Raw genomic sequence first — 26,931 nt, forward strand, 5'->3', positions numbered from 1 at the left:
GCTGCGAAAAACCCGGCGCATTTATTTCTCTAACAGTTGTTATGATTGGGGGTTCAATCCCATCGCTCATGATCCGTTGTCAAGATTGGAGTCGGGCATGAATTAGAAGGTAGCTGGCCCATGCCGTCGTCCAACTTATCCACGCTGAGGACGTTGATGAAGGGAAGGACTGCTTCTCATCGAGAACGAGGAATATGGGTTTATTTACAGTATTTATATCAGTCTACACTGTAAAAAATTTCCGTAATTTTACAGTCAAACCTGCCGTAAAAATTACGTAGACCGTTCAGTTTCATGAAAAACGGCGGAATTCTACGTAAAAAAACGGACGTGAGCTCTGTTTTTGAAATACGGAGAACCGTCCGTAATTTCATGTGGAGGGCAACTGAGCATGTTAAGAGCGAAAAATCAACACGCAACGAATATAAAGAAAAGACACCGCCCACGTTTACCAGCAGTTACCTAATATCACCATAGGTAACGCTGCTTGAACATTATTCATAGGCGAATCGTAGTACGCACGCACAAACGGAAGAGGTTTCAGCGGTGGCGCTGCTTACCACCCTTCATCGCTTCTACACGACGGGTTGCATTTCTCCGCCTCAACAGTACAGAGTGGACAGCGGCTGGAAATGGCGGTGTGCGGTGGTGGTATACCTGTTGCATTTGGGATTTCACTGAGAGAATAAGAAGGAATCGACGATGGACTGCTACGCAAGTAAGTGATTTAAGTGTCCTTTTTTGTTGTTGGTGCACGTCGCGCGTGCGAAATGCACCGCGATGGCCGGTGACGGGCTGAACTGTGTTGTGTGAGCATGCCCTGTCAATGCCCTGTAACGACATTCCCGCTTGGCCATGAGGATTGATAAAGCCGCGGCATTGCGAGTCTGTGATAAATGGTGTAGCGTTTGTTGTGCTCATTTCATATAGAGTACATTGAGGCGCGTAGGCAACATCAGCGACGATGTCGTCTGTAGCAGTTCGTTATCGGCTGTATGTGGCAGCTGGTTTACTGACGTTGGCATTCCAGTTTTGCAATGTGTTGTGATGTGTTCTTGGCATTCCAAAATAAAGTGAAGTTACTGTTCCCCTTAGCAATCTCTCACGGCGCGGTGTAACACTATGTTAGCCGTATTCGGCGACGCATTGCATCACAGCGAAATTCTTTTTCCTTAAGCTTAGGACGCAGTGTGCTTGGCGTGCATAATCGCTGTGTTCATATCCGTAATTGAAAGACTGCTTCTGGAATTGAAAGTCTGCTTGTGTATGAAGACCTCATAGAGCATGTTGCATGCGATGCCCCTACATCACAATGAATGGACGGTGTAGCGTGCTTGCTGCCGTAACCTCGTGCGATCTGCAGTGTTACGTAACACTAGTGTAACACGGTGCCTTGGAACACTTTGGGATCGAGCCCGAGCAATCGTGCGCGATCGCACTTGAAAGTGTCCGCGTGATACCCATTAAGGGTCGCTGGAGAAGAAATTGATTATTTTGCTAGCTGGTAATCGGCACCAGATGTTTCGCGAATTTTTGTTTTTGTTTTGTTTTTACTTCAGACAGCTACCAGGGTGACTATCAACGTTCTGACGCAATACGTCAGCATTTAACGTAATCTGGAAGTGGATTGCCACGTAAATTTTGCCCATCTGCGGCTTAATTGTAAAGCAAGTGCATGTGATAAGTAATTTTTAACGTAACCTTGACACAGAATAGCGGTGCCAAAAAGTGTGTAATGGACATCCAAAGTTACAAATGTTCCAAACTGGTATAAAAAATCAAAAGATGTGTCAACACTGATGTTAAAGGCTGGTTCTAATACTGACTGTCTCTAGTTGCATAGACTAATTTTCAGCATATAGGCATCAATACAATAATTATTCTAAAATACATGTTGTGAGTTATGTAGAGCAAAATGTCTGCTGTTTTGCCGAATAGAAGGTGCTTCATGAAGTCTTTTTTTAAATGAGTTGAACGATACAATTGAAGACACCAAACGATACCACAGCAATCGGTAATTCGGTGACAAGCTTATGTGCAAGAGTATTTGTATATGAAAATGTTTTTGCTTTACTGTGGACGACCAGTCTGAAAATACCTGATATTATTTGCTTCAATTGCAGCTATTGCACCAGTGAAGGATGTCTGTGTGCCGGTTTGTGCGCAGTTTCTCAGCCAGTGGGCCTGAGAAAGTGTGCCACAGCAGTCTGTCTAGTGGTGCTCTTTGTTCTGGAAAGCTGTGCCATTCTATTGTATATCTGTCTTGCATATGCAATCTTAATAGACAGTGACTGCAAATGTTGGTGGAATGACGAGGCCTATGCAAGTAGAGTAATTTTTGCAGATGCATTCAAAGGATAATTGATGATTTGTTTTCCTGTGGCAACAAATTGGTTCAGTATGAGCACGTCGACTTGAAAGGGATATTGTTTCATACCTGACTTGGTTGCACATATGAGTGGTGTTTAAAAAACACTTATAGTGCCAGAGTTCAAGATTTGAGGCAACAGATAAAACACGCACCAATAAAATAACTGTTTGTCTAGTGTTGGCTTAATGAGTATGCAACAACACTGCACACTGATCGTTAGCACCGTCATGCATGGGCTCCATGGTAACTAAGATTAGCCACGAATAAGCTCACTGTGAGCTAGTGTTGAGCTAACTATAACAGATGAGTATGCGATGATGTAATTAAGTGCAACATTGGAAGGCAACGTAACAATGTAAAATTATAGCCTGAGCTCGCAGCTGCGTTGCATGGTCAGGCGACCAAAAGATATGACTATTTAAAAGGGAACGAACAGTGCTACTGCCAGTATGAAGTGACAGTGTTGTACACAGCAACATATTCCCTTTGTCCTGTCTGTAGCCCTGTTCGGTTCCCTTCTAAACATGCACCAAGCAGCCCAATTCAGAATGCTCCGGCAGGTTAAGTGATGACACGCTAGCATAGTGGGAGCTATTCTGAAAGTTATGTCTGCTATGAAAATGTGTCATGAAGATACTTCACTGCTAAAAATTTGGTGTACAACTGCACAAAGCAGCATCAATAGCTATGTTGCTCCCCCATGTTGTGTCAAGGGTCTGTGCATGTTTTGTAAGATAATCCTTGAGTCGTCGGCCGGTTTGTCCTACATAATTGCTGCTGCAGGACAGTGGGATATTGTAAACAGCACCAACCGTAGTACCTATGAACTCCAGCACATACTTTTTGATGTAAACTTCACGTGTTGCCCTGGTCCGGTTAACATTTTGTACGTGCCCAGATTGCTTGGCACTGAAAATAAAAAGGTAGTTTCAACTCTCTGAACAATTTGCTTGAATTGATGGTTGCCTTTGTGTACAGATTGCATAACAGTCATAGGCCTTGGCTTACTCGAAGTTGTCTGACCTAAGACGTCAGCTACGTTCAACTCCATTAAATGCTTCTTGGCAATGCATGCTAAAAGGCAGTGCGAACGCACTGTTAAAAGCAAACATTGTACTTGGTTATGGAAGCTCCCCTCCACGTCGGGGTGGTACCAAGTGTTAAATGTGATCTCCGGTGTTCCTGTAGCAACAACATGCTTCAGTGTTCAGGTGCACCAATAGAAAAGTTAAAAACACCTTTGAGTGCAGGGAATAGCTCCAGCTCGATGCTCACCACAGAAAATCTTCAGGCCCAGATAGTGGAGCTTGCCTTTCAGTAGTAGTTTTGCTTACTTGAACATGCGTGGCACTTTGTAGGAGACATTAAATAGTTGCTCAACCACTTTAATTGTGACTTTTCACTGCCGAGAACACTGTCAGCTAGTCTTAAAACACTAGCTGCTGTAAGAACCAGCGTAGTAAAGGTATTCTGCTTCATTGGAAACTTTCTACCCTATATGACGTGAAGTAAGGCTACTAAATGGGTTGAGTTATTTGTTTTCTGTCTTCTCTACAGTGCTAGATGAGCTCATGGAAAGGGGAAAACTACATTTCAATAGATGAAGTGCCAACAGAGACAGCACAGTCAGAACAAAGACAGGACAAGGTGCTACTTGCAACTGTTTATTGAGGTCAAAGGCACTGAATATATAGCCATGGGGAGAGGGGGAAGAAAAAAAAAAGAAGCACTGATTATGTGAATGCGCATGTGCAAAAATATGGAAGATGTATATGAAGGGAATCATAAGATTAACCAAAATCTAAAACTTATCTAAAAACATGCGTTCATTTCTGTAAATAGTCGGAGACGAGGTGTCGACACAGGCGTCCCCTCTTTTCTTAGTCTGGTTGGCCTCCAAAAGTTCACGTGCCACAGTGTCATTGCTTTTAAACATGATTGTTGTATTAGGAAGCCTTGCTTCACGTACTTGCTTATTCTCATTCTCACATGCCTTGCAATGAAGCAGCAAGTTTGAGCCATAACCATTTTTGAGTGAAAGCTTGTGCTCCTGCAGGCGTTCATTAATACATCGGCCAGTTTGTCCGGTTTACTCCTTCCCACACTTCAGCGGTATGCAGTATACGACCCCTTCTCCGTACTTCACAAAAGGGTTTGTGTGTTTACTAGATCACTCTACTTTCTTAGTCATCATATCCAATCAGACGGCACAAAGTAGCAAGTTTTTGGGGCTCGGAAGAAACCACAGGAATTTTGTATTTGACGATGACATGTTTAAGATTATGTGCTGCTTTGTGAGAATACGGTATCACCACTGTAGCTTTCTTTTCCAATGTTTGACCTTCTTCACTGCTTCAGTTTCTTTCTTTTTGCACCTTTTTCAACAACGCCTCCGAAACTTTGCTCAAAACCAAACAAGGAAAGCCAGCTTTCTTCAACTTCAAAATCTGTTCGTCAAAGGTTTTGTGTGCCTTATGACAGCACAATTCTTTAAGGGTAAATTCAAGGCACATAGTGGCAATCGCACGTTTAACAGTCTTGGAGTGCATAGACTTACATTGCAACAATTAATTGCAGGGTCGGTATACCGACCTCGTGCCCGCAAGGATTTCTGCCGTATCCAGTGGCGATACCGTATTCTCACGAAGTGGCGCGTAATCTTAAACACATCGCCGCAAAATATAAAATTCCTGTGGTTTCTGCTGCGCCCCGAAAGCTTGCTACTTTGTGCCGCCTAATTGGATCTCATGACTCTAAAAGTAGAGTGTTCTATTAAACATACAAATCCTTTTGTGAAGTGTGAAGAAGCGGCCGTATACCGTGGAAGTGTGGGAAAGAGTGTATCGGACAAACTGGCTGATGTATCAGCGAACACCTGTGGGAGCACAAGCTTCCACTGAAAAATAGTTATGGCTCAAACTTGCCACTTCATTGCAAGGCCTGCAGGAATGAGAATAAGCAAGTATGTGAAGCAAGGCTTCAGGATACAACGATCGTGCTTAAAAGCAAATACACTATGGCACGTGAGCTGTTGGAGGCCAACCAGATTAAGAATAGAGGGGATGCCTGTGTCAGCATGCCTGTGTCTGAATATTTACACAAATGAATGCATGTTTTTAGATAAATTTTAGATTTTGGCTAATCTTATGATTCCCTTCATCTTCTGTGTTCTCGCGCGTGCGCCTTCACACAAGCAATGCTTCTGTTTTTTTCTTCCCCTTCTCCCCATGGCTATATATTCAGCTGCTTTTGACCTCAATAAACAGTTGCAAGTAGCACCTTGTGCTGTCTTTGTTCTTTCTTACTGTGTTGTCTCTGTTGGCGCTTCATCTTCTGAAAGCTCTTCACCAAGTAGTCCCCACAACGTGTTCTACTGGAAAACTACAACTAGACAGTGATCTTCCATTTCTTGACCTCATTGTTTTCTTTGGTGAGTGTCATGTGCACTGCATCTATGCCCCGTCTTTTAAGGAGGGAATTCTGCCTTTCGCATCAGCGCACTGTTCGGCTGTGAAGCTCTGTCACAGAAGCACGAAATAGCATCCTCAACAAGTCGAGGAGAACTTCTATACCCAGGTCTAACATTGGCCTACAGTGGTGTGACCACTGTTAGATCACGTTCAGAAGGTCAGCCATGGTCTCAAAATCTGGGTTCAAAAAGGTGAATCAGACCAGGCCTTGGCGCAAAGTGTAGCAAGAGGCACATGCAGCAGTTCAACTGTGTGGTTGTTTACAACATCCCGTTGTCCTGCAGCTGCAACTAGGCAGGACAAATAGGCCTAATATTTGTTTGTGTTTGTTTGTGTGTGTGTGTGTGTGTGTGTGTGTGTGTGTGTGTGTGTGTGTGTGTGTGTGTGTGTGTGTGTGTGTGTGTGTGTGTGTGTGTGCAATTAACCAAAAGTCTTAGCCTGCGCTCGTGTTGTTTGGCCTTCTCCCATCTTGCGCTCGTGTTGTTTGGCCTTCTCCCATCTTTTCGTGTTGTCCCCAAGTAATCAGTCGGTGTCACATTCTTATAGAATTTGCAGTTATGAGATTCATGCTTTGGAACATGATCAGAAGCTACCAAATGGATGACATAATCCATCTACATGTGTTAGTGTAGATAAATGTGTCTGTGCAGTAGGGGTAGGGCATCATATGTGCTTGTTTAGCACTTATGTATGCACTTTTGTTTCCAGAGCTTGTGACACAGTGATTCAAACTATGTCTGTGAAAACAGTGCTGCACGTTGCAAGGAAATGTTACAACACTTGTAGGTGAAGCTCGGTGTTGTGAGAGGTTATAGAAACTTGCTTTTTGCAAGTTTCTAGAGCATTTTTTAAAGATGCTTCTTTAACTACCGCGTGCATCGTGTTCATGACTCGCTATAACACTGTCAACAAGTATGTCCTTTATGCCATCCGTTTCTAAAGATTACATGAATATAATTAACCCCCTGAGGGTCGATCTTTTTCGCCATATTCGACCGCCCAGGGTCGATTTTTTTTATTGCAGATTCCAATTCTTAGGGACTTATTTCGAAAAAAATTTACCGTAATTTTTCTAGGGTGTCCGTAAAGCCACAAAAAAATTATTTTGCGTTGGTATATATGGTACTCGTTATTCATGAATAACAATAATAAAAAAGGAAATAAACCTATAAGAGTAAAAAATTTGTTACATTGTTATAGTTCAAGGCTTTGAAAATGCGCACACGAGAATACTTTGCAAGACTCAAATGTTCCTGCTCTTACACTAATATGTACTATTATGAGCAATATCTAAGGGAACACAGGAACGCGTAGAAAACACCCTCAGACCCAGCTATATGGGTGATATGCAGCGGCCACCGTTGGAGACAAAGTGGAAAGGGGGACGCTGTTCTAACAACTGTTCGCACTCCCGCCATGCGTCTGCAAAGTGCGGAATTTCACATCGCCAGCAGACAGTGATAACACTGTTCGATATTGCGTCACTGGTAACCTTTTGCGTCGAATCATTACAAAAGATAGCACTGTTCCGGACTTCGATATTGATTTATGGTAAATCTAAACCGGGAAAAAATTGTCTTTAAGGGTAAGTTCAAAATAATTTTATTGGCGCTTGCCGAATATTAAAAAGATATTGAAGCAAATGAAATAAGGCAGTAGCGTTGTCGCAGCTTATCCTCGTCCTTTGCTTTGTTCGTTGGTGGCCTAATAACGCGTCATGCCACCGTCGACTTAACGATGGCCTCTGTTCTTTGAGGCAAAGATGCGTAGAGAGCCTCGATGAGTGCGGTATCACGCTGAAGGCGGGCTTCCACTCATGTTCTATTGCTTCCCATAGTTGGTCGGAGTTTGCCAATTCTAGTGAGCTCTTCGAAAGGTTCACTTTCATACGGCCCCAAACGTGCTCTATAATGTTCATGTCGGCACCCTTCGCACACCACTGAAGTTGCATTACCCCTCGCTCTTCCAAAAGGCGCGCCACGTCCTTCGATGTGTGAACGGGAGACAAGTCCTGTTGGAAAAAATAACACCCATCCAGGTGCAGCCTGTTCAACACATAGGGGATCATCTGGTGCTCGAGCAGAGTGCAATACGCAGCACTGGTGAACCTCCCATCAATTCTCACCAGTGGGCCTAGGCCTGCGTGGGAAATCGCCCCCCCCCAGACGTTCACAGACACGCGTCCACTGGCGGCCACCTCCTGGATATTCTGCGGACTAAAGCGTGTGTTTGCGGTCCACCACACTCTCTTTCGTTTGTCCCAGCGGCTCGAGAACGTGGACTCATCAGAGAAAACTACATACTTCTACCCACTTTCACTCCAGCTGCGGTGTTCAGTAGCGAACCTCAGGCGAGCCGCTTTGTTGGCTGCGGTGAGCAGAGGTTTCTGTGCGGCGATGCGGCTTTGCAGTCCTGCTTCTCTAAGCCTTCGTCGTACCGTGCTGTCGCTCAAGTTGTTCAAGCCAAGAGCACCTCGAATGTCTTTTGCACTTTGAAATGGCTTGTCGCTGACGGCAGCCACGATGCAAAGGTCTTGGTCGTTCGTTGTTGATCGAGGTGGTGTGCGGTGCGGCGCATCGTTTATGCGTCCTTCGTCTCGGTAAGCCTGGATAATCCGGTTGACCGTTTTCAATGGGCGGCTTGTCACGAGAGCAATATTGCGCTGCGTATAACCTCTTTTAGACATTTCTATTATATCTTCCCGCTCTTTAAGAGGCACTCGAGGCATCTTGAGGCTGCAAATTCAGGGTTGACTGCTCTGCGTGGGCCACTGCAGTGTGCGACGTGAATTTTCTCTGAACGAACTTCGTGCAACAGTCGCACGAGAGACAGTTTGTCAATGTTCTTTTTTTTTTAATTTCTCTTTATTCTATTCCTCTGTCGTCATTGGTTTGAGCGTCGCCACTGTTCGAGGTGCCACTGACAACCGAGTGCGTCGATTCAAATAAAGAATCGGTTTGAAATACAGGGCAAACTTTTTCTCGGAGTACTATCAAGCGGTTGCACGAACAAAAAAAGAGAATAAAAGAAAAGAAAGTGAATCGGTGTAAGTCACTGGTGACGATCACCATCTTATCGGCTGTCGGACGATCCATGACGTAAGCTGCTCCTTTGTAGAAATTCCAGCGTGCTGGGAGTGCCAACAGTTAGTGGAAGAGCACTCCCCTTTCCCCCTTCATTTTTCACAGCGCCATCCGCGTATCGCTCCGAGTCTGTTTCAAGGCTGTTTGCCACGCGTTCCTGTGTTCCCTTTCATATTGCTTATGATAGTACATCCATAGTGTAATCGAACTGTGTAGGTGCATGCACTCAAGAAAACTGTGCGGTTGTGTGCCCATCAAAAAAGCAAAACATGTGACAAACTTCCACTAATCTTCATCTTATCGCCAACCAGATGCAATTAGTTTTCGCGAGTCTCAAAAAAAAAAAAAAAGAAAAGGAGCAACAGAAGCGCATGCACGGCAGCATCCTTCCTATGCGCACCCCTGCGAGCACTAAATGAGCGAGAAACAAGGCGATTAGTAACGAGATAGCCATCAGTTTTGCAAGCGCAAGAAGCCGAAACGGCCTGCGAAAACAAAACCCCAACCGCCACCCGCCCGCGCGCACGCCAATGCGCAAGCGGTAGTACATAGACGCGCAGGAGCAAACTAGCGCTAAAACAAACCATGCAACGAAAACTGAGAGAGCGAGGCGTGCAAAAGAAATTCCCTGTATTTCCACATAATGGCAGCACATGACAGAAAAGAAAACGTTAGGAAATTGTCGCGCTTTTTAAACCTACAGATAGTGCCGTAAATATACGTCATTGACCCTTGAAGGGTTAAGGAGTCATGCTCCTTGAAACAATTTCCCGTAACAACATTGCAAAATACCACCTGAGGGTCTCGCATCTCTTACATCTGCTGTTTTGCACATCATAATTTAATAAAACTGCATCTAGTAGCTGCACAGCACAGGCCCCATTTTGTTTTATCACACTTCTTTGTCTTTTCTCCCCCTGCCCCAGGTCTTATTTCAACAACTGCAGGCCATCATAAAATTGCTTCAACATTGTTGACAGATTCCAATATTTTTTTCCAACCATTCTCTCATGTGATCTAAAGAAAATTAACTTGATTAGCCTGACATGAAGATGAATTCGAAATAATTTATTGTACTTGCTTGGTAGCACTGAACTGTTTCGTTAATCAATATAATACTTACAATTCACCTTTGTATTGCTGGGTACCGGTAGAGATATGGTTAGTTATTCACCAAAAAGGCTCCAGAATTTTCCACCTTCTTAGTGTAGGTTAGACACTCACTTGTTGCACTTCACAAAGAGCAACTTGTGGTTGCTAGGAAATAAAGGTTTACTGAGAATTTTCATGCATCCAATTTGATTCTGTGTACTAGCATGTTTGTATTAGCATGTATTTCATAGAGTTGCGGCTCCATAAAAGTACATTCTGTCATTCAATGTCTGTGACATGGTCAAGCAGGTTGACCATATCTAATTAGAACTTCCTATGTTCTGGGGCACTTGTTTGCAACTTAAATTATGTGGTTTGGTGCTGTCAGTGTAAGCCTAATGTCGTTTTTTGTTCTCCCAGGAAGGACGCAAGCATTGCAAGGAGCCATTTGACTTGCCGCCACACTAATATTGTATTTGGTAAGGTCTATTACAGATCTTATTTCGCGTAATATGTGCTATAGTTGTGTACAATGTGTTCAAAACTTCAGTAGGTGGGCTGTTCGACAACAGGTGTTTACAAATTAATAATTATAAAAGATGTTCAAGGTCATTAGTGATACAATTGCTGCTCACTGCTGAATTTTTTTCCAAATTAAATGATGAGCCATCCAGCAAGTGCGGCTCTCCTGGCTAATTATACAAACTTTCAAATACGGTTAATTTTTTATCACAAGTGTACAGCAGTCGGGGACAACTGTTCACCGCGACAATTTCATAATATTTACTTACATGCAAAAATGAGTCAAAGGTCAGGTGTACTTATGAAGTTTTGTGAAACAAGTTCATCATCATATTGCTTACTTCATTGAAAAGTTTGTCGCGGAATTCTCACTTCTATGAACAGATCAACAGTTGTCAAACGATGGTCGTCTCTATAGCCAATGTTTGTGCCAGAGGCTTGTCTTCAGAGCACTAACAAGAGACTTTGCCATGCAGCTTGAGCTGATCAGTATGAAGAGATTACATAGGATAGGAACACAAAGCATTAGTGGGCCTCTTCGATTATCAGTCCTTGACAGTCCTGGACTGCTTAGCACTGCTGTCCCACATTCGATTTTCTCAATCGGCTTCGGAAGCCCCATCCACCAGTCCGAGAGCAGCCAGTATCGCATTCATTTTACCAGAAGTCACAGACTCTGCGGACTCTCAGAGCTGTCAGCAGATATTTGTTCAGACATATGCAAGTAGCTACCAGACAGCGGCTGTCTTAAAAAGATGCATGCGGGCTTGATGCTATGTTTTAAAAGAGGCTGTGTGTTTATATGTACTTTGCGCGTTCCAGACAGCAAATATCATGCACTCAGCTATCGCTTCTGTTAAATCGATGCTTTGTGTGCCATAATGCGAGGTTTTCATGAGTGGTCTAATTGCTGCAACCTTAGTCCTTGTGTTTTTTAAGGCAAAACACAGTGATCAGGCGCAAATGCTTGCTTTTCTTGATGTGTTTCGTGACATCTGTCATGCTCATTGCTATATGCATAGTAAACAGGTAGATTTCGCTGTTCAGATGAGTGAAACTGGTGGACGAGGAAACATATCATATTGCATGTAGATATTTAATGCTGGTAGCTGGCGTGGCATACAGGGTGTTTCACGTAACTTGAGCCAAACATTGAAAATATGCAAATGCCACGTAACTGGACAGAACCAAGGTAATGTTGTTTGCCCTCGCTTCGACATACTCATTTCTTTTTCATTTCGCCAGATTAAATCATTAGTATTCGGTAATTAATCAACTTCCCAAATATTATGATTAATACATGCTACATAAAAGTGTTTTTCCTAGCGTGAAAGAAGCCTGCAAATACACACTAAATTGTTGCGTGACTGTCCATTCGCAGCACTTTTTGTGTATTCGCGAGCTTCTTTCTCGAAAAAACACTTCTACGCAGCATGTCTCAAACAACAGAAAGCTGTATGGGGAGCTTTTCATGTTGCTCTACAATTTTCTCATGGACGCTTCTAATCTGATTATAATATTTGAAAAGTTGATTAATTAACGAAGATGAAATATTTATTGTGGTGGAATGAAAAAATATCTAAGTATCTCCAAGTGACGGCAAACAACATTACCTTGGTTCTGTCGAGCTACGTCACATTTGCATATCTTTATTGTTTGGCTCAAGTTACGTGGGACAACCTGTATAATCAGAGCTTCACAGATTGCTGTTGACATGTGTGCTGATTCCTTCTGTTACCCAAATTCGGAATTTTGCTTTTGGATGTGCAGGATTAGTAGACAGTGTAGACGCGCTCTGTCCTAGACACACGTCAGGCCTTTAGTAGACGGTTTCACGAGCTTTGAGGATATCGGCCTGTGCTTTGTGGGTGAACAGTGATGTGGCACAACCGTGTTTTTGCTTATTTTTGTGTGGCAATGACGCTTAAATTTTACAGGAAATGAATGAGCTGGCTTAAATACAGCGGTTAAGGGGCCCGAAGAGCGAGAGCACGATGTAAACTGAGCTTTGTTAACATGTTCAATGTGCTCAGGCTGCGATTCCATTATGCAAGCTTTATGGTTGTGTCGGCGACATGGCCTCTGAGACTGCACCATTTTGATGACCACGCTACTGAATTTTCTGGGTAGGGCGCTATCTACAAGTAGCTAAAAGCACGAGGTCACGGGATTGAATCCCGTCCACGGTGGCCGCATATCAATGGGGGCAAAATATGAAAACACCCATGTACTTAGATCTAGGTGCACGTTAATGAACCCCAGGTGGTCGAAATTTCCGGAGTCCTCAACTACGGCTTGCCTCGTAATCAGAAAGTGGATTTGGCACGTAAAACCCCATAATTTAAGCAGCTAATAGCAGACAACAGCAGCCAGGAGAGCGACTTCCAATCACGGTGCTTTCAAACAAAACCTTGGACAGTCCCAGGCAGCGGGATCACATGACTGAGATGCGCCCTTCTGTCAATGCAAGCCAGACCAGAAGCCGCAGGTGGTTTGCGGACAGTCTGGGACTGCATAATCGAAGGGGCACAGTGCTCTCACATACATTATGTCCACTGCAGGACGAAGGCCTTTCCAAGTAATCTGTAAATATATATGGGCGAGCATTGTTTAACTGCGCGAACAAACGAACCACAAAGACAGCGAGGGACAAGGACGGGCGCAGACTTGCAACTAAAGTTTATTCCACAACGTACACATATAAGTACACACCTGACATACACCACTGCGCGTGCGCAAAAAAAAAAAAAAAAGGCAAGGTAAAAGAAAAGTAAAACCTTGTATAAGCGAAACGCGACCTACCTACGCTCGTCAATAAACCTCATCTCACTGTTATGTAAATAAACTGAGGTGTCACTGACACATTCTTGTCCCTTCTTTCTAATATGGTACGCCTCGAGTAGCTCTCTGGCTCGGCTATCTCGGCAGCGGCACAAAATCTTTGCTTCCTTCGTGATCGGCTTGCACGTGCATGCCAGGCAGTGGACAGGCAGGTGCCCATTCGCTTTATTCCTAATAGACAATTCATGCTCACGCAAGCGCACATTCACACACCTTCCTGTTTGACCTATGTAAACTTTGCCGCATGATGGAGGTATCTGATATACTACTCCAACACTGCAATCTACGTGGGAAATGGAGTGCTTTGTTCCGCACCCTTGGAAGTTATTTTTACTTCTTCCTATGCGCGAGCATAGCCCAGCGAGCTTGCCGGGAGCCGAGAGCGCTATCTCAACTCCATACCGTTTCGCAACCTTCTTTAAGTTGTGGGAAGTTTTGTGAACATAAGGCACAACTGTCCGTTTCTTATTTTTGCGCTCCCTTGCGTCTTCAGCAACATTGCATTCGGCTCATTCGAAAACGGTAAAGCGGGCAATAGCCACCCAGTGCATCATATCAGCCATAAGAAAGTCCTGCACGCACAAAATACAGGAAAGCTTTGACAAGCAGATTGTAAGGCTGGAAGAAGCCGGTTTCCCGCAGTCAGTCATTTCAGCAGTAGTGGAGGCAGTGCTTAAGAAGATAAAGACGCAAGGCAATGTTGCTGAAGACGCAAGGGAGCGCAAAATAAGAAACGGACAGTTGTGCCTTATGTTCACAAAACTTCCCACAACTTAAAGAAGGTTGCGAAACGGTATGGAGTTGAGATAGCGCTCTCGGCTCCCGGCAAGCTCGCTGGGCTATGCTCGCGCATAGGAAGAAGTAAAAATAACTTCCAAGGGTGCGGAACAAAGCACTCCATTTCCCACGTAGATTGCAGTGTTGGAGTAGTATATCAGATACCTCTATCATGCGGCGAAGTTTACATAGGTCAAACAGGAAGGTGTGTGAATGTGCGCTTGCGTGAGCATGAATTGTCTATTAGGAATAAAGCGAATGGGCACCTGCCTGTCCACTGCCTGGCATGCACGTGCAAGCCGATCATGAAGGAAGCAAAGATTTTGTGCCGCTGCCGAGATAGCCGAGCCAGAGAGCTACTCGAGGCGTACCATATTAGAAAGAAGGGACAAGAATGTGTCAGTGACACCTCAGTTTATTTACATAACAGTGAGATGAGGTTTATTGACGAGCGTAGGTAGGTCGCGTTTCGCTTATACAAGGTTTTACTTTTCTTTTACCTTGCCTTTTTTTTTTTTTTGCGCACGCGCAGTGGTGTATGTCAGGTGTGTACTTATATGTGTACGTTGTGGAATAAACTTTAGTTGCAAGTCTGCGCCCGTCCTTGTCCCTCGCTGTCTTTGTGGTTCGTTTGTTCGCGCAGTTAAACAATGCTCGCTAATATCTACCAACTCGCCCAACAACAAGTTCTTCTAAAAATATATATGGCTTGCGCCAACTGACTCCATCCTATGCTTGCATATTTACAAATTTCGTCATGGTGCCTAGTTCTTTACCGTCCTCAACAGCGTGTTTTTTTTAATTTATCATGCATATCATTTTTTGTCGTTCTGTTGCTTGTTGAGCAAGCCTTCATTCTCAAGCTCCATTTTTATCATGTCAGGTTTCAGTCTCTTAGGTTAGTTTTAGCACAATGCAATGATGGTACTTTTGTGTGACTTAAGTCTTCTAAACAATTTATAGTCTTTAAGTTTTCTTCTACTCATCCAGGACTCCTGTGACTAATTGCCTTAAGTAACATACTTCATTGCCTTCTTGCCCTAGAAAATGTAACTGGTGCCTTCTTGCAGGCCTTTAAAGTGGCAACATATGTACTGCCGACAGTAGGGCATGTTCAGATAAATTCAACTGGACATGCCTGGCGATCACTTTTAATTTTGATTTTAAAATTTATTTTGCTGCCCGAGCCTGGCAACAATGAAATTAACCTTAGTTTTCCAAGAAAAAAAAGGTGTCTCTGCAAAAAGCAATATAGAATTACCTGTTTAGTTAGAAGCATTCTCCCTGTATTTTACCGAATCTGCATTTTGGATAGATCCGCAGGAAATAGTGTTGTCGCTGCGGCTTTAAAAATATTTTGTACCAGACTGCAGGCCAATAGCATTAATTCCAACTAATTACCACAGAGTACCCCCACTACGGTATAAAGAAGAAAAATTTTGGAAAAAAACATTGCATAAATTGACCAAAGTTTTTTTTCTTTGCGTTTACTAACAGCACGGAATTCGGCCATCCTGTTGCCATGAGTCATAGAAATTTGAGCAAATAGCTCTGTCCTCATTGGCTCTCAAAATCTACGGGAAGTGCTCATGTTTAGGCATGTTAATGAATTACTCTACTTTAAAATTTTTTAGGAGAGTCTTGATTCATTTCAGAAATTTCCCGAATTAAGCACATTCACATGAAGCAATGCAATCTGAAAAAATATGTTGCATTATTTGTTTCGTTATGGAATTGCAAGTCAAGAAATGGACAGAATAAACAGTACTGCCTGCCAGAGCCATGTATGGGGTCCAGGCATAATTGCAGGCTTCTTTACAAAAAGGGCAAATTTTTCGGTGAACACAGTGCAATATTATAACTTTTTATGAAGATGGGAAGGGTATGTTGATGCATTCACAACCGTAACTTTCAATTTTCACTGCTTGAGTAAAAAGAATATTTCACATTGATACTTCTTCCGTGACACAAACCATATCCGAAAGGGGCTGACGGCTGTTGTGACACAATTGTGGTGCAAGCATGGTTTTTTTGTATTGTTGCTATTCTACCAGCCTGTCAGCTGGACAATATCTTTGGCTTGCTTGTTCTGGGTCGGAAGTAAACAACATGCATGGTTTGCGCTTGTTTCAAGAGTGCTTCATTGTTTTGGGAAACAGTAAAATCTGCAAGGTTGTTTAATGGAGCAATAGAGCAGTGAAAGTTGAAAGCTATGGTCTGCAGTATGTGGCCATGGCAGCTGTACCTAAATATGGGAGAAGTAATCTCCGAATGTCATAATGTGCCCGTGACATCTTTGGCTGTTCCAGGCAAACCATCAATTGACTTGGGTCCTTTCTATCTGAAGCTTTTTATGCTATAAGGCTACGAATGAATATATACCAACAAGGCTGAGTCTGAACCATTTCTTTTGACAAGAGCACTTGTAGTGACAGTTGTGAATACGAAATCATTGTTTATCTGAGTAACAATAGTGATGATGATGATGGTAAATAATTGAACAGCCTTAATTGATTGGTGTTTCTTTCTTTTCAGGCAAAGCCGAAGGCCTCTGCAAGCAGCCAGTCATTCCAAGTCTCAACCAATCCTTCCTCTAGTCAGCCAATTTCTAGTGTCTATGCGGAAAGGACTTGCGCAAGAGTGGACACGGGACACTAAAAAGGCGACAAAGACAGGCGTAAACTTCCAACCGGTGTTCATTACAAAAAGGTATGTATATGTACTCTTGCACACTTGATCATAATGTGTTACAATCATGCAAGTCAACATGGCCATCACAAATAAACGAGCGCACCAAGGCCTAAGGCGGCTTCCTGCATACGGACCCCAGATATTCAAATTCTTTAACAGTCAGTGCTATAGGGATGGCTTGCTAACACAGTTGCATTCTGCAATAGCCGCTGCCTCAATGATGAGTCTAGTGTTTTCTTTCACACTGCTTGCTATTATTTCTGTTTTTTCAAACAGTCGATGACATTTGCATTGGGAGCAATGGATTCCAAGGAAACCTTCTTTCCCTTTTTGTACTCTCCGATTATGTTCCTGTAGTCTCAAGTTTAGGGAACTTCCCATTTGTCCCACGTAACGCTACCCGCAGGAAAGAGGTATGCTATACACTATTCCTCTTGAGCATTTGATGAAACCCTTTCTCTGCACAATGTTGCATGATTTTGATTGTCTGCTGACAGGGCTGGTTTTGGCACATAACTTAGCTTGCGGGGTGCGGAAGAAATGACCAAGACTGCAGTCCTTTGGCCTATTTTCTTTAGTTGCACCTATGTGATACTGTTCGCAGGAATCTAGCAGTCATCCCATACATTCACGCTATCTTGCATAAACTAAAGAAAATAGGCCAAAGGGCGGGAGTTTCGGTCATTTTTCCCGCACCCAACAAGTTATCTCAGTTATGTGCCAAAACCAGCCCTGTCAGCAGAGAATCAATTTCATGCCACATTGCTCACAGAAAAGGTTTCGTCGAAATGCTCAGGGGGAGTAGTGAATAGCACACCTCTTTTCTGTGGGCAGCGTTACGTGGGACAAACGGGAAGGTGCCTAAATATGAGACTACACGAACATAATACAAAAGTACAAAAGGGAGAGAGGGTTTCCTTGGAATCCAAAACTCCCCATGCAAATGTCATGCACTCTGAAAAAACAGAAATAATAGCAAGCAACGCGCAAGAAAGCACTAGGCCCATCATTGAGGGGGCAGATAACGCATAAGGCAACTGCATTAGCAAATTATCCCTAGCGTTGACATTAAAAAATTTGCATACCTGGGGTCTGTATGTGGGAGGCCGCCTTAGGCCTTGGGGCGGCCTTAGTGCGCTCTTGTAACTGATTATGATCAAGTGCACAAGAGTACATATACATGCCTTTTCATAATAAACACCAATTGGAAGTTCGCACCTGTTCTTGTCACCTTTTTAGTGTCCCGCGTTCACTCTTGTGCTGGTCACTTCAGCATGGAATACCAACTAGCCCGGTCTCACACCCTGCTTTTTTCAGTAAAGCAGAATAAACACAGGTTTTTTTCAGATTCAAGTGGCTTGTTGTTTCTCGAACACAAATCTGTATGTATGCTGTGTACATGTTGGATGCAGAACCCAAGTGCAACATGACAACACTGACACGAAGAATAAGCGGTGTAGAAAACAATGACACTAGGAGGAAACATGCAAACACAGCACGTTCTGTGTGGTGTATTTCCTGTGTGCTATGATTTCTGCCCCATTTCCAGCTATATCTTAAATGATGTTGCAAGTTATCCACGTTGTAATGTACGACTTGGGTGGTTCATTGCCCAAAATAACTTATTCCAATGAACGAAACAATTTGGCTCGAGAACACGAGCATTCAAGTCCCCGTTTCTTCATTACCAAAGTACGGTCATGTACTATAATCACAAGTACGGGGCTCAATTTACAGCATTTCCGTTTTACGGAACTCACCGTTTTTCTTATTTGCAAAATACGGTCAATTCTGTAATCACAACTACGGAGCTCACCATTTTCCATTTAACGGAAATAATTTTTACGGCCTGTCCGTTCTACGGAAACACCATTTTCCATTTAACGGAAATCATTTTTACGGCCTGTCCGTTTTACGGAAACACCATTTTCCATTTAACGGAAATAATTTTTACGGCCTGTCCGTTCTACGGAAACACCGTTTTTCATTTAACGGAAAAGTGTCCGGCAACGTTTTACCTGCAACTTTGACCGTAAACTGAAGAAATTTTTTTTACAGTGTAACATGACTGTTTGAGAAAGTACATCAGTCTAACATGACTGCTTGAGTGTGTCCTGAGCAGCCGCACAACAGCGGTTTTTAAACACTCGGTCCTCCCCCGATACCCAGGTGACGGAAACGGCCGTCCAAGCACCGTAGGCGAGTTGACCAGGCACCGTAGGGGAGAGGAAGCACCGTAGGGGAGACGACCCGGCACCGTAGGGGAATTTATTCCCCGAACTGCAGCGCGCCCGCCGGCCGCCCATATTCTGGCGTCTTGGTCGGCGCGTGGGAAGGGGTGTCAGTAGACGTTCCCGCGGCTCAGTAACAATAGTTGGTCCGCCGAGCCCGTTTAGTTACAATGGCGACTTCGTCAAACTCGGCTCCAGCGACGGAGAGTTGAGGACGCACGTATTGTTGTTCACACACAGTCGACTTAGTCACGCCGTGGCTAGAGGTGTGCGGCGACGCTCCCGGTATGTTGCCTCCACAGTCGCAACTGGTTGGCAAAACTTGCACTGCAGCTGGCCGTTCTTAACACAGTGAAAAGAATATAATTGTTACATTATTTCATCACAAAAGTCACAGCAGAGCTTCCGGATACAAAATCTAGGCAGGATTTTACGTCTAGGCATTCATTTCACGTCAAAGCCTCAAGAGCGACATTTGTATCAATCTGTGTCCGATTCATTTCCGCTTGACGCGTCAACGCTTCGCTGTGCAGTGGACGAAGCCTTCCGGACGTTGAGGTTCGAGTGCACGTACACAATTTTTTAACGCGATTGCGTTAAGGGCCCCGTGTCGCAGGATATCCGGCATCGGCGTCGGACGTCGTTTCGGCAAAAATATTCTCGAACCACCCCTACCCACTCCAATCTAATGTGGCGCAAGGATGCTACTGAACTAATTGAATTTCTCAAGCTAAAATACGTAGAAAAATCGTAAAGTACGACTTACACACAACCTACAAACCGTCGGTTTGTAATTTGACTCTGCGAGAACCTTTTGCAGCGTTTGTTCCAGCGTTTTCCACTGGCCAAGGCGTCCGCCATTTGCGCGCGCCGGCGCTTGAGTATCCCGGTTTATTGAAATACCTACAGATGGCGCTCGCCTCCGCCGCATCGTGGCCCACGCAAGAGGCCGCGTTTCTACCACAAAGCTCGCCTTCGTGCATAGCTTTCGCAGCCAGCGTTTCCCTGTAAACATTACGCTTGCATACGTTCCAGTTGCCTGGAAGCGTGAAAAGCTGTCAGGGATCTTTGAATGCTTTCGCGTTCCACTCTTAAAGGCCAAGCTTGAGCGTCCTCCATGTTCTTGCGCGCGATCCCCTGCGAGCCTGTTGTGTAGCTTGGTGAGCACATTTCCATAACCGGAACAGTTTTTTTCACATGTCGCAGAAGAAGGGGAAATCTGCTGTACGCGACAGGCGAGGGGGCTCAACGGTTAGTTGAAGCACAGTCCTTGCCACCACGTAGATGAATCAAGGTGCTTCGCAGACTCCCAACCTCCCTTTGACCGAACGTTTAGATATGTCGAAAGCTCTGATACGGGGAAGCTCTGTTATTTTTTTTTCATTTTATCCTGGTTGAAAAAGAAAGGAAAAAAAAATACCGGCTCTTTTACAGAAATTGTCAATGTTTTTTTCAACCGCTTACACCTATACTCTCGACGCGTCCGCAACGTGCGAACGTGGCGACGTGAGCACGCGGGAGGAAATGTTGGCGTGCGCTCCTCACAGCGGTTACGGACCGGCCAGCAACATTCACCTCTCGCTTGCAATGTTCTTACGACCATGCAATAAATAAATAAATAAATAAATAAATCAAAGCGAGTGGGCTGGTACTTTCGCTCCACTGCCATGATCGCCGTGTAGGCACGCGGCGTGCTTCCCTCACGTGGTCCGTTGTTTCATACACAGCGCAGTTTGTTGCCTGGACCCGCCGTGGTTGCTCAGTGGCTGGGGTGTTGGGCTGCTGAGCACGAGGTCGCGGGTTCGAATCCCGGCCATGGCGGCCGCATTTCGATGGGGGCGAAATGCGAAAACACCCGTGTGCTTAGATTTAGGTGCACGTTAAAGAACCCCAGGTGGTCCAAATTTCCGGAGCCCTCCACTACGGCGTGCCTCATAATCAGAAAGTGGTTTTGGCACGTAAAACCCCATAATTTTTTTTTTGTTGCCTGGGCGCACATTACGTGGTTATGAGCCTTGTCACTCGCTGCCACCGTACTCCGAACGACACCTTTGTGATGCTGTTCCTTAAGTTCCTCATTCTTAACTTCTCCATTGTACCCGTGTTTGCACGTCTGTGCGTGCGCGCATGGGTTTTCTCTCGCGAAGGGTTTCGGCGCAACGGCTCCCATTCAGCGCTTGCAGCGGGGCTACGCACCGAATGATTCTGCGATTAGATTCGTCACTGCACCCTCAATTCCGCGGCACGGGTCTTTAAACATCGCCTGTGCCGGCGAAGGTCTTTTTATCCGGATTTTTTGCTATGCTGTCCATACTTAATTCTCGGTCTCAAAGGGCTCTGCTGCGTGTGGCTACAGTCGTCTTCGGGCGTGCGCTGTAAGCTGTTCCCAGCGTGGCAAAAACTCGGCGTGCTAAAGGAGTGGAAAGCAAAACGTGCTTCAGTGACAAGCTTATTACCTCCTTTTCACCTCGGAACTGCATCTCTCCCGCTCCTCTGCGTTCGTCATACGTGCACATGGACGGAAAGAAAGCGAGTGGCCGAGAAAGGCAGTTACTTAGCCGCCTTGAGTTACCTGGACTATATACTATAGCTGCGTAATGTACCGCAGCACTCGTCTGACGGATTGAGGTGGTTTGTGCAATCTCGTGCCGCACCAAATTCCGCGTAGAATTTTGCCAGGTGACGGTACTGTGCACTATAAGGCGCCTTTGAAACGGGGCTCGGATGGGGCTAAGTTGTATGGATTTTCACTGTCCACGATTTACTCACTGTGTGGACAGCTTCTGTGCACTCTCGCTGTATATACGGCACAATGAGCCGAACACGGTTCGCTCTGCTGGAAATTGAAGGCGCTGCCGATAAATCAGAATGTCATTGCAGTGCACGCGTGCGTGTACGGTGATACAACTTTGTGGAACTTGCGGAACGGGAGTTCCGTGTGAAAACAGGTTGCAAGTTCATAACCGTGTTCGTATACTGTTTTCATACCGCTCCTCTAAAAAGCAAATTTAACGTGGGTACCCTTAATAGACCTGCCATTTTGCCTACTTTGTAACTTCCTTGAACAAGTCCCCTATTTGGCGTGTGTGTTTGAGAATTTCCTTCATAAATAACCAGCGAAATGCGCCCATCTCCAAACTTATTTGTTTTCTTCAGCTTGATACCTTGTCTCGTTGAAAAATTGTAAGTTGACTGGTGAAAAAGAGAGCTAAAAATATAGAAAACGCAAGTCAATGTCTCGAGAATTTTCGTTGAGTTTAGATCACGCCATACATCTTGTCGTGGACGAAAAAAAAGAGAGACAGAAGGATACAAGGACATCAGGCAGCTACTGCCTCCGGAAGCCAACGTCACCTCACGCCGTCACCTTGACTCTTCTTCTGTGCCTACGGCGCGTTTACTTTTGGGGATTTGCTCCTTTGCATGGTTTCCAGACCTTTCAAGGTACTCTTGGTTTCGTGGTATTTTTCAAGCGGAGCTTGTATTGGCTCAGAAGTTCCAGTGGAGATATGGTCGCGCAAGAAAACCCAGTTGCTCCCACAGCAAAGCAGCTGCGGGAAAGGACGGTTTGATGAGTCGATAGCTGCGCCTGCGCGGGAGCACGCGTCACTAAGGGCTAAATATATTCCGATACGTTACACGTTACGAGCGCGCACACGTTACGTCACGTTTGCGAGAACAACAGCGTCTATAATTCGACCAATGGTTCGACGCACTGGCGCAGCCAACGTAACAAGACGGTACCAACGCGCTCTGGCGCGCCAGGCGTCGAGTGACGCTTGCCCGCGCCCCGATAAAGTCGGACTATAAAAGCGCCTTTAGCAAGGATTGCAGCTGCATAGGCGCGCGCTCACGCCTCGCGCGCAACCAGTCAGAGCCGTTTAATTTCCGCCGGGGAGGGCAAGGGTAGGAAATGGTACTGCGCGCGCTGCGCCGGCTTCGTTTCCGTTCAGTTCATTCTCCGACAACGGATGGGACGGCCACGTGTTGTTCGTTCGCCCAAGGAACTGGCAGCCTTCGACGAGCGGCGGCGAGGACTCGCCGTCGGCGCGCAGATCCAGCCGTTAGAGCCGCCTGAGCCCAGGCAATCCGACAGAAACGAGAGCAAGATCTCGAGCTGAGGGAGCGGGAGGCCGAAGCAATCCGGTACCGTTACCTATGGGTTACTTAACCGAGACGAATATCAGGTGCACGCAGGAAAAGCTTCGCTTACCCCTATTTTCCGGTAGGGGAAGGGTTGGTCATTTTCTATGACGATCTCCGCTCTGCATGAGAGGCGGCTCGAGGCTGGAGTTTGCCTATCGTGCGGTGGAAGTGCCCCTTTCAATTATATACTTCGCTGTGCTTTTTCCCGTGAACCTTTGTTCTTGTCATTTACGACTGTACAGCTTCAAGGTGCGTAATCGCGCGCGCACACACACACACACACACACACACACACACACACACACACACCAGGTTCTTATGCTAGAACTATAATAGGTGCCAGCCAATCGTTATACTGGACCTATTAGCGAAAGCGGCCACCCACTCACTACCAGCTCTTACGAGCGAAATGTTTTGTGAATTTGTCCCTGCAGAATTGTCACAGAACGTTCCCGCTTAATTTTTTTTCCCTTTCTCCTTCATGGCCTCTTGATACTGTCGTAGGTGCGAGTAGTGGCAACGTTTAGGGGAGCGTTCTAGGGGAGCGTTCGACAGTCTTGTGGCCGCCGAGTGACCTATAGCTCGCGTCCCTCAACTCTGTTGCCCCGGCATTTATCAGCATTTCCCCGCGTAAACATGTCTGGAGGACACCCGACCTCTTCTTCGGACGTTGAGCAACGTCGATACTGGCCGCGGAAGCGAACAATTTCCACCGGGAAATATTCGATCGTTTCGCCTGGCAGACCGCAAATAGTTTTCCCGCTCACATGCACAGGCCAATCGCCCGACTGTCGCTCGATAAGGCCCTGGGTTCTTGTGCGGGGGGACGTTGAAGATTTGGTGCCCTATTTTTTTTTTCTGACTCGTTTTAGGAAATAGTGCGCCGCTTCAATTTCAGTTCCCCAATGAGTTGGGCGTCCAAAGAGGGGCAGAAATGGACAGCGACGCCAGATATAGCCGTGCAGCGCTTGTCAGATTGAGATATGTGGGACGTCGTCGACTGCACCTCGCTGCTGCCTTGACATTTCGAAGCGCAGCGTTCGGAGGTCTAAATGTTGAAATGAAGTGACATAATGAATTTGCAACAACGCTTAGATCGTCACAATAAGTAACTTTTTTGGACGTAACTGTGCTGACTGCTTGCGGGCGTAGAGATTCGTACAATAATTACTGGAATGAGCTCTGGCGCGGCGATCGTTCAGCTACCATGGGAGTGATCGGTAGCGCGTGGATTTGTCTGATCTTCGTGCTTGAGGATTCAGACGTTCTTGTGGCTTTGTTTATTACGCTCTCTCTCTCTCTGTGCTCTCTCTTCCCCTTCTCCCTTACCCCAGCGTAGGCTAGCAAACCGGGCTCTTGAGTCGTTAACATCGCTGCCTTCCCCCCCGCTCTCCCTCTCCCTCCCTCCCTCCCCTGCTCTCTCTCTCTCTCTCTCTCTCTGTATGCCTTCATTGTCGGAAATTTCAGATAACTCTATACTTTTCTAAGTACAGAAGACTCTGCGAACACGCACAATCGCCACTGATTGTAGCGGCTGAACTTGTCGAGGTGGTGAAATCGAAACGCGCCAAGCATCTCAACTCGTTGGCTTGCCCGCGAGAAATTCATAAGGGCGTTCTATGCCGCTTGTCGATGCACGTGTCTGTGACGCAATGGTTTCAATATCGGGCTTATGTACCAGACGTCCTTTGTTAAAGTACTGCCGCCGGAAAATTTTAATCATGTTTATTTCATTATTTCTTACACAGTCCTTTGTTAAACATGACGAGTTTACAAAGTCAGGAAGCCGTTTGAAGGCATAAGTACGAATTTTTAGGCAAATCCGTGTAGTATACCCATCATTCCCATGCTGGCTAAACCGCCGGCCCTGCTTGCAGCTCCCGTGAATCCTAACGCCACAGTTCCCTCTAGTAATTATTGTATAAAACTATATGGTTACGGGGCCCCGGCACCGGAGTAATGCTCGCAGGAACAACGGACTCTCGCGTAGAGTTAAAAATTTTTGAATGGTGTCGATTGGCGAAAATTTATTGGCGTCAAGTTTTATAAAAAGTGTGCGAGAGCACGGCTCTGAGCCCCGTATTCACAAGCACACACACTAAAGAAAGTTATTACGCCAGTATTGTTCGTATAAGAGCACACGCGAACCTATCGTGATGCTGGGCCTAATATTGCCACGCGCTTCTGCCACGCGCTTGGGCCACTTTCTTCCAGAAGAAGACGAGGACGGGCTGGCTCACGAGCTCGCGCCTTGGCCTTTTGTCGGTGCTGCGCTGCCCCTTCGACGACTCGGACTTTAGCGGCCTCTTTTAGAAGTCGCCAATTAAACGTGACAATATTAGCGAAGGCGATCGGCCAAGGGAAAATGTGACTTACGAACGCAAAACTTTGTGAATGCAAAACTTTGGTTCAGCGATTCTGCGTAAGAAATGAATTTCCTGCTCGGTCCCTGTCTATTATTTCTGCCGGTAAGAGGGAATATTTCAAGCAGTTAGTGTGAAAGGAGTAGTCACTAAGCGTTGTGGAGTCATAATGGCGTCTTGTTTTTGTAGTGTCAAGTGCGCTCTTTACGTCGCCTAAGATGAACCAACTAGCCCTGCTTTGCTTCCTTCTTTTTATAGCGTTAATATTAATTTGGTTACATAGGAACTGAAAGGCGCAGATTTCTTCCTTTGTTTTAATATAACACCCATTAAAAAGAGGCTCCTGTCAAGGCCTTTACGTTGATCCCGAACAAAGAAAATGTGATCGGTTAGTCGGGTAGTATTACTTTGTCTCCTTGATCATGGCGCTGAATATTCGAATTTGGTTGTGGCTCTTTTTTTTTTCATTTGTAATATCGTCTAACACATCGGACCGGTACTAGAAGAAATAAATTAAATATTAAATTGTGAGGTTTTACGTGCCAAAACCACGATCTGATTCTGAGGCACGCCGTAGTGGGGGACTGCAGAAATTAGGACCACCTGGGGTTCTTTATCGTGCACCTAAATCTAAGTACACTGGTGTTTTCGCATTTTGCCCACATCGAAATGCGGCTGCCGGTGCTAGGAGCATTATAGGTATACTATTTGCTTTTAAGTTTCGATACTGAATCATAAATCATTCATTCGTCCTCGGAGTTGAGTGACAGCTGAAAGTATATATATATTTCAAGGAAGCGGGTTGTCAAGGCGACAAAAATATTTAGTTTTTTTTCCGGGACATGGCGGTTACGTTGACTGATTGTACTAGTCAAAGCGATAGGCCTGAAATTGGGGATGTCCAATTTGCTTACTGATTTTGTGCACCGGTATGCAGCGTTGCAGCGGTGCAGATGGTGCAGCGGTGGCATAGAGGTAGAGCATCCGCCTCGCGTGGAAGAGGGCCGTGGTTCAAATCCCGGTGCCGCCCAGTTCTCCACCGGATCAAAAAAAAAAAGGAAATCCGCGTGTTGATAAAATTGCATAAACAGGCCTGGAGTGTGGCCCGATCCCGGTGACCAGAACCGGTAACGCACTTCCTCACCAGAGCAGGATGGGTCACTCTGGTGCAGTACTTGGCCACAACCTCCTATATGAATACAGCAATCAAACACCGGCCCTCTGTCCTCAACAGCTGCGAAGCAACTGACCACGGCGGTGGTCAGACCTGTGACGCGACAGAGGGTGCTGAGAACCTCTGGGTCCGAACAGGCCGCCATTGGAATCTGAACCTGGCAACGTTCA

The 26,931-nt window shown here is 45.4% G+C and overlaps 1 long non-coding RNA gene across 1 annotated transcript; it reads left to right on the forward strand.

The window, feature by feature from the left end:
- Positions 1 to 562: 562 nt before the first annotated feature.
- LOC142557065 (uncharacterized) lies at positions 563 to 17,370 on the forward strand. The gene is made up of 3 exons (XR_012822710.1): positions 563 to 718; positions 10,437 to 10,495; positions 16,692 to 17,370. It is a non-coding gene; the product is annotated as an uncharacterized LOC142557065 (long non-coding RNA).
- Positions 17,371 to 26,931: the final 9,561 nt, after the last annotated feature.

Source organism: Dermacentor variabilis, chromosome 1 (assembly GCF_050947875.1).
Source record: "Dermacentor variabilis isolate Ectoservices chromosome 1, ASM5094787v1, whole genome shotgun sequence".
Lineage (NCBI taxonomy): Eukaryota > Metazoa > Arthropoda > Arachnida > Ixodida > Ixodidae > Dermacentor > Dermacentor variabilis.